Below are 9,428 nucleotides of genomic sequence, written 5' to 3'. Positions count from 1 at the left end.
TTCTTTCTGATTTCTTAAAGAAACAACCTCGATATGCTGGAGGTTTTATTCTGATGTGGACAGTTTTGTAAACTTGGCACTTCTCTTTTTTTGTGCACTTATACACTTTCCTCATCCTTTTTTTCAGGCATGCACTGCACAATCTGAGGGCATCGTTAGAAATGGGGACTGGGCAGGAAACTACTATAAAAGCAATCAAAGGAGCAAAGAAAAACACAAAGACCTCCAGAAAGCCTGGAGAAATATTGATCATAAACACCTTAAAGAAATACAAGGAAAGCTTGACTCTTAAGTAGCAAAGAATGAATAAATTATTATTTTCTAAAAGGCTAAAATCGGGGGAAAAATGCAACTTTGCATTTTTGTTCAACTTGAGGCTAACACATCATGGCAATATTTCAAGCATTATACATGTAAAGAAGAAAAACGATCTCGCTTAACACGTCCTCTTCTGCAGCCGCTGTCGGCATACCAACCTAAAAACAACCAGACTCCTTTGTTTTGTTTTTTTTAACATACAGGAAAAAAAAAAAGGTTATCTGGTTCAATCAGTTCTAACCACCGTGCAGCTTACTGTCACTCCACACACACGCAAAGCAAATGAAGGAATGTAAACTCATTTACTGAGTGGATTATAAAGCAAAGCCACATCATGAAAAGCTTTACAGGGCTGCTAACAAATCCCAAAATGCTTTAGTTTTAACGAGGACCTTCAGGCACGGCCATGATGTGTTGCAGATAGGAATTTTACAGTTAAGCTAAAATGCTAAGACAGCAGACACTTGGGCTCTTTAGCACAAGAGGAACGTGCATGTTTTATTCTGCTAGAAAAAACCAAACACTGTCCTTCTAGCGTTCTATTTAAAATCTTTTTTCAAAATCTATAATCAAGCTTTAACTATCATCTTGGCTTTAAAAGCACTGGTGGCGATGGAAAACAGTGAAAGGAAGGCGTCTCGGTGCCAGTGGTAAGGAAATAAAGCGCATAACTAAGAGATTACACAACAAACCACAGCATGGCGCTCAGGCGCGTACCCACTGCATCAGAAAGCTCTCTGTTCATAGCCTGATGGCATCCTGACAACGCAATCATTTATGGAAACTCGCATTGGAGCAGAAAGAACGAGATTAAAAAGGTAATGTAAGCAGGAAAAGGCTCTCAAAGCGAAACTCAGGACACGAGTCAGAGGAGAAAAGGAGCTGTAAGCCTCCCTGGGTTCAAGCAGTCAGACATTTTTTTTGTTTTGACCCTGGATCTCTGCGGGCTCCCTGCTCCAACCTGTAATTAGCCTCAGCCTAAAAAGCTACGAGAGTTTGATTACAAACTTGCAGCACTCCTGAGGAAAACTAATTAAGCATTTCAGTGTTCAAAAAATCTTTCCAGGGGCCACCATATACTTACATTCAGAGCTTAAAAATAGAGCTGCCGGCGCAAGAGGAACAGAGGCTAATTCAACGAATAAGCATCGACTTTTGATTTAAACTCTTATTTGCATAGCTAGATTTAATCTTTTCGAAAGTTTCTGGGGCATTCCCGTACCCCCACTCACTGAAGAAAATTCCAATGTATATTTCAATCCAGTCTCCTCTTTGCTCTTCCAGGAAAAGTGTGGGATTTGTGGTTTGGATAGAGTAAAAGGATTCAGAGGAGGGGCCTGTGGTGGGAGAGCGGCCGCTGGCAAGACTCGTCTAGAGCTTACCACGTTTCCATGCCACCCTGTTTTCTTTTCACCTGGGTCCATTTTCCGATTCTAATTGTTTTTTTGTTGTTTTTTTTTGTTTTATTCGGATTTACGGTCACGGAGGAGAAGAAATGGATCCCAGGCTCCGAGCGGTGGAGAAGGCTCTCTGGCTCTTGTCCTGGGCGCTGCGGTGGCTGCCGACCTCACAGTGACCTGAAGGGAAACTGCTTAATCCTGCCACTGGCTCTTGAACTCCACCCCTTCACTGTATAATTATCCCTACACAGCTCATGGCATTGTAATTATCTTAATGAGCGTACGAGACTTTTCGAATTAATGGAAAACCATTTTGTGTGTTTTTTTAGTCACAAATAAGGTGAGTTATTGCTCTGAAACGGCTGTTTTAATCAATAATGATTAGCTTGTGTTTTTCTGGCGCTAATTTTCACCTTCATGTGGAGCGGTTTCTATTCTGTGGGCTGAGGCCACCACAACGGCCTGCAAATTAAAGAGCGTGTGATGCCGGGCTTTCCCCTTATTTTCGGTGTTAAATTATAATTTGTGCATCGAAACGTTTTAAGAGGAGTCTCGTTTTCAAGCAATGCATGTTATTTTCTGTCTAATTTCCCTGTTTTTCCTCCATTACCCGTGGAAATCACCACGCATCACCGGACCATCCTGTTTGCAACCTTTCAGGCGCACAGGCAGCCCGGAGTCAACAGCTGTGGGACGTCGGCAAGTCGTAAGTCCATCCGGGTCATCGCAAAGTCAGCCATAGACAAATTGACAATGACTAATAACGGCTAACACTTAAATGCTGTTTTATTAAAGTTGATAAAGTGAATCTTTAAATGTTACAGCACTGACAGAGCGGTGTATATTTTTCTTAACTGTGGCTAAAGCTGCTGCTAGCTAGTTTACTCTCCGATCGGAGGCTGGTTTCTTTAAATACAATTGGAGAATGGTAAATTGACAATGACTGATGAAGGCTAACATGTAAATACTGTTTTATTACAGTTAATACGGAAAGTGAACCTTTTAACGTTACAACACTGACAGACAGCGGTGTATATATTTTCCGAACTGTGGCTAAAGCTGCTGCTTGCTGGTTTACTAGGCTGTTTATTTTATACACAGTTAGAGAATGGTGGATTGACGATGAGTAATGATGGTTATCTAACACTTTAATGCTGTTATTATTAACCTTACCTTTTATTATATCCTTAAGATAATGTGCATTCGTGAATTTTTCAGTCAGGTTTTCTGAGGCAAAATCACACCGGAAGTAAAGAAAGATACACCGTTTCGAGTTATGGCGGCCATTGTCTGACGTCACTGTGAAAAGGGTCTAGACTCTATTTGGAGTCTAGATACCTTCAGTTCAAAGGAGGAGAACGGCACAGCGTCACCTTCCTAAAATAACGGTATAGGTTAATTTTGGCCAAATGATGATTTGGAAAAAAGAAAAAAAACGTGGTCCGTTATTTTAGAAAAGTGAGTATATGCTTTTGACTAAAACACTAGATGGATGTCTTGATTACAAGATGGAAATATTGTCTTACTGGAACAAAAATAACCTAAATTGCTGGTCAACCAGCAGGTGATTTCTGGTATTTTTCTGTCATGTAAAATTTTACTTTACAACATGATAGATCCCAATACAACACAACATGATACAATATGCTATACACATATAAAATAAGACATACAATGCAACTTGATTCATTACAATACATCAAAACACATATCAACATGGTGGTTAGGGTTGTGATGAGGCCTCGTCCCACGAGATCTTAAAATTTCTCGTTCGTCGTGAAACGGTCTGGAAACATTTAGCTGCTATAATTAGTTTGACTTTACTAGGAGAAGTGAGCTTTGAGGACACCCCAGCTGCATTTAAATAGTTTCTATGGCAACACGTGCACCCAGTAGAAACTATAGGCGGCAGGAGAGTCACAGAGAGCACAAATTTAGACATGGCCTTGCAACTAACATGAGTACCATCCACAGGCACCTGCCGAACCGCCACAGCCACACCAAAGATTAGAAAAATAAAAAAGTAAAAGAAGTACAGCAATTATAAGATGTTTTTGCTGTGGATTACCTGATGACTAAGTTTCTCTCTGTTGTCCTTCCTACTCAAGCTGGTCTCTGTGTAACACTGGTCATGCAACACATCTCCATTTGCAATGATTGGCCAATAATGCCAGATTGTTGTATAGTAGCTTGGACATTTCTATCACAAACTCATGGAAATACAGTTAGGAAAGGATGGAACAAAAGTGACTCGTTTCAAGAGTCTCCAGATAAAAACTTCTCCTCTCCAAAACAGAATATATCAGCACATCTGAGGTATCCCACATTTTACCTGAATGAGCCATAAGACAGCAGGAACAATGTCATTTGAACAGAAAGCCTGAAGATGCTTGGTCATACGCACAATGCAATGGTTGATAAAAAACAAACATGGCATTTCAGCACAAACATCTCACAGCATGGAGGTGGAGGTGTGATGATTAGCGTCATGAAGGTGTTATCTCCTCTGCATGCTAACGTTTTGTTATGAGGTCATCAGTTCAACAACTAAAGCTTTAGCTAAAGTTTGGTGAAAAAAGAAATGTTCAGCTGCACTAAAAGTCTTATTCACAAAGATTTACTTTTTAAAAACAAATCTTTCCCATTTGGTTTCATCTTTGATCAATGATCATGTGGAGTCTGTTTTCTGTTATTGTACACAAGCTGGAAGAGGGTGTACTTTCTTTTTGCCATGTGGCAGTTCTTGCATGAAAGGCGTAATGGGTGAGTCTGGGTGAGACTTTTCTTCTGCAAGAAGCCTAATCTGCAAAACAACTAACTGAATAGAAACACAAAGATGTAAAACTTTTATTGATCTTATATTAATTGATCTAGAGAGGCTAACAATTTTCAAACTTGTCTGGATCTAAAATAATGTTTTTTTTATCTTAAACTGGGTTTTCAGTAATATGAATTTGAGCAGGGAAGTTTTGAATTACAGATTGACAAATCCAGTCCAGACTCCTTAAAAACAGGAAAAATTATGTTTTTTTTGGCTCTGGTGGCCTTTATTTGAAAGTTGGACAGGAAAGAGGGTAATGAGAGAGAGGGAAGACATGTGGCAAATGTCACCAGGCTGGGAATCGAACCTGCGACCACCGCCACGAGGACCAGGGCACAACTCAATATGATGTTTAACTAGACTGCACCATCAGGCACAAGTGGTACACAGCAACATTTTCTTACAGTACTGACTGAACATGAAAAGAAACAATATTGCAGAGTCATTAAGTGAGCAATTTAAGATAACTTTGTATTTATTACCATTTCTTTCACTCTTTTGATGCCCCCTAGTTGCTGCGCCCTGAGCAGCAACTGGGTATTGAGAACCTCTGCTACTTTACATACAAACCTCCTCATTAAATATCTACGGAAGCCAATTAGTGCCAAACCTCTAGGCAGTACTGATAATGCAGCACAAATGTCAGAAATAAACACTCCTCACTGTTGTTCTTCCTCCTCATCATCATCATCTTCGTCTTGACAGTGTTTTGTCACTTTGCTTCTCAGAGCAGACAGGGATCAATACCTCAGCTGTTAGTGAGATCTCTAGTGTGTGAAACCACAGCCAGCTCGAGCATCTACTCACTGCTCTGTGGCTGATTTCACGTCAGTATTTATTATTGTCATCTTCACAACCAGGCGGCCATGACAGACAAGTCCTGAAGAGTTTCTCACAGCTTTTAAACCAGGGGATTAACATCTGTCCATCAAGCAAACACTCATCTATATATGTTTATATAGAGCTAGGCGACATTTCATTCACCACCCAGTACCTTGGAGCACAATGTCATCTTTTTACCTGTGTTTCCATGTCAAAACATAGCACTAATAAATGATGTAATCAATGTTATTTGTCTATAAATTTAACAGAAACTGTGATATACGGTGGACAGGCCTTAACCTTGTAATAACATGAAAAGGGGCATCTGTCTTTAGCATCGACACTCCATTCCGTATAAGTTTAAAAAGTTTGTTTTATAAAACTGAGCTTACACTAACTTTTGAGCTCCAGCTGAAGTGCAGAGTAACATATCCCATACTGCTGTGCACTGCAGATCAGCTGAAAAAAGGCTCATAGACTTTTTTACTAGCTTACAAGGAAGAAAAATGTTGAAATAAACTCTGAAGAAGCGCCGCCCGTCACTCTTATTCATGTAACGCTGCAACAGTTGTGAGTATACAAGCAGCATCTCTGTTAGCTGGGAACCTGAGCAGATAGCTTGACTAGCTAACCCGCTAATATCTGCTGGGTATGTTTTGACGAGTTGAACAAAACAAGCCGGAATTTATTCTGAATTCTGTGTCATAATCAAAATAATGTGGTAGATATTTCATTTTCAGTCCTATTTTTGTTTTTTTTTAGGGATTTTACATTTGTGTTTTTAATTTTTCTGTAAATAACACATAGCCATGAGGACCTCATGAAGGCCGTGCCATAAGAGTTGGAATGGAGAAGAACCAGGAATTCGTGAGCTTCGTTATTTCGATGTTGAAGTCACCAAAACTCCCCTGCTGGAGCTAAAGACTCTTATATTAGAATCATCACCATTCTGGAAAAAACACCCAACTAACATGCAGTAAAGTCCTCAAAAGATAAAAGCTCCCAGTCATTTTCCCTGCTTCCCAAAACATCCTCTTCATGAGGCTTTGTTTACAACAACAGTTTCTTCAGTCAGAGGCTTGTTCAAAAACCGCCGTAACACAGACTGCTAGAGGGATACCATCCCTGCCCACAGCCATCAACGTTCACAACAACTCTTTGAAGAAAATTGGATGAGTTACAACCACATTTAATTTCCCATTGAGGGATTAACAAAGGGGTTTTTTGAATTTGAATGGAACTGAGTCCGGTTTTGTAAAGTACGCTTCTGATTTTTGTAGATCCTATTCTGTTGTTATGAAAGAGCTAAGTGGATCCTGGAGTTTGTAATTTTACCTGATGAGTGATAAATGGAGATGTTTCTGTGTTTTTCTTTCTTAAAAAAAAAAGTCATGCTTCACTCACTTCATCATTTGTAAGCCGACCCTGATGTTTATCGGGGGGAGGGGGTTGTTTGTGATATATCTAACATTTAATGCATGAAATTAGGGTTAACTAATTACAAACCCGTGTAAACATCGCTTGTTTGCGACTCGCGAAACTGAGTAGCAATTTTAGCAGGGTTGTCGCCTCCTGTGACCTCATTAATTCATGGAAACGTGCAATATCATGACAAAACACCATCGTTATGGCTTCCAAGGAGCCGGCTTGGGTTTCGCTGGAGACCATTTTCTGTCTGCATTAAGCTGTTAGGAGGAAACTCAGCACTGTACACATCTCAGGCTCGCCCTTTCAGCAAATGACTGAGGTGCTGTTTATTTTCCAGCCTGTCTTTGTTTTGTTACTTTAAGCACCATGTCTGTCAGCCGTAGTGTAATTATATGGAGACAGAGGCGCAGGAGGGGAGGGGGGACGGAGACAGCCTTCCTTTTCAGTGGCTGTGAGCCACAACCAGCACAGCCTGAAGCTGCTTGCCTTTTTGAAAAGCAGCCAAGAGACTCTTCAGCTCCCATTAAACCCTTTAGATCACCCAAAGAGTTTTCTTTTCTTCTAATTCACCTCGCAGTTTTCATAAGAACCGATCTGAACTGAGAGAAGAGGATAAACTGCGCATGGCAAACACAAGAGCTAGCCGGCGTGTGATTTATGAGAGAAATCAGGCTCTCGCGCGAAGCTTGGCTTCAATAATTACCTGTCAGGTCTTAAATTGTCCATCACTGAACTTTTTAATAACTTGTGAAACATTTACAAACATTTCTGGCAATTATGCAGATCCGCCTTAAGGCACGTTAGTCCAGTCCGGCTCCAACACACTGCCAGTCTCGAAAAAAAATATATATATATATATAAAACGTCCAACCACAAAAATGAGAGATGGTATCTACTGCACATCAAGCAGTTGTTGCTAATTACTGCCCCCAGAAAAGAGAGCTGTGAGCCGCGCTGCTGCCGCGTCTGAAGCTGAGGACTATTAAGTACTGACTCAATGTTAATAAATGGTTTTGTTTAAATAGAAAATGTCATTTGGTTAGATGAGAGATTATGAATTTGTTTGCTGCATAAAATACGATTTCAAAGCAGGTTTACAAGGATCAGGACTGGCAGAATGTGCATGTGTAAATGCACTCGATTAACTCATCACCAACAAGTGTGACTTCCTCTATAAAAGCAGGAGCTTAGGCATTTTGCTGACGTGGAGCATAATTTATGAGTTTGTTCAATTGTAAAAACAGGTCCGTGGAAAGCTTCAGATACCGCACTCATAACCTTTCACATCATTTTATAACCACAAAGTTCAATGACTACCGTTGGCATTTAGTCAGACCAAAAATTGATACAAGATGATACAGACGCACATTTTCACTGGATTCAGGTCTCGGCTTTGAGAGACTAATTCTAATCTGGCAGCATGTTTTGGGTCATTGTCCTGCTGCTTTCTGTAAAGTTAAAATGAGCCTCTTGGTTGCTTTTCTGATAATGAAATAAAATTTTGTACAGCTTCGATCTATTCGCTCATCACTTGTTTGAAAAAAGCAGATATTTTCACTTAATTTCATGTAGGGGGATCAAAGTAAAATGTGTAAAAAAATAAATAAATAAAAATATATATGCATTGAAAAGTATTGTTTCAATATGAAAAGGGTGCCTCCCATTCTGTCTGCCAGGGCGAACATGGCATACAACGCGATGGGAACAGACTCAACTAGCTTTTCTTTAGAACCGTTTCCATTTTCCATGTAGTTCAGTAAACTTATGTCTCCTGTAAAACCTTTTTTTTTTCTTTCAAACAGTTGTTTGAGACACTTGCGACGCTTTCTACATGACGCTTTCTAAATTAACCTGCCAAGTCAAAGAGTTGTGAAGTTTAGTAGTGCATAGCCGGTGGCTCATTCCTTCAGATGATTCCTGTCAGTTTAAAATGCTGCACCAGTAATTTAAGGCTGCGGACCCAGATCAGCACTCGGTATTTAGCAATCCAAAACAACATCTAAAGCACTGTAGGCCTCACTTGCCTCAGCTACGGGCAATATTCATGAATCAACAATAAGAAAGAGTCAATTTTATTATTTTATTATTTTAAAAGGGACAATGACAGTGCCGAGGTAAAAGAACAAACAAAAACACAGAAAATATTCTGTGGACTGCCAAGACAAAAGAATGGGTTTTTAAAACATGTAAGCTTAGCCGCATCAGGCATAAATCTGACACAGTACTTCAGAAAAAGGCCATCATATCAGCAGCTGAACATGGTGGTGGCAGTGTGGCTACATTGCTGCTACCTGCAGGATCCCACCGACTTGCCGTAGTTGATTGGATGAGGAATTCTTTTGAGCTGCTTCAGCAGCACCTGTGGTTCTGATCTCTGCTTCAGTCGCAGCTCGACTCTCAATGTTGTTCTTAAGAGGACTGTGACACTAAGAGCAACTGTTCCTCTGAAGGAAAGACAAAGCAGCGTTGAGAGGATCCTGCAGTGGCCACCCAGAAAACAAAAACATCACTTTATGCATGTCACTTTTCTCTGAAACGAGCTGACAGGACGACAAACTGAGCTTACATCTGAGGCTGGAGAACCAAGACGGGGCGGACACTCCTGAACTATCCCCCAGCAAGAGGAAACCCGAGCAGGG

This window comes from Poecilia reticulata, chromosome 3 (genome assembly GCF_904066995.2).
Source record: "Poecilia reticulata chromosome 3, P_reticulata-male-v2, whole genome shotgun sequence".
NCBI lineage: Eukaryota > Metazoa > Chordata > Actinopteri > Cyprinodontiformes > Poeciliidae > Poecilia > Poecilia reticulata.
The sequence above is the reverse complement of the archived record's forward strand: the minus strand, read 5'-3'. Positions refer to the sequence as shown.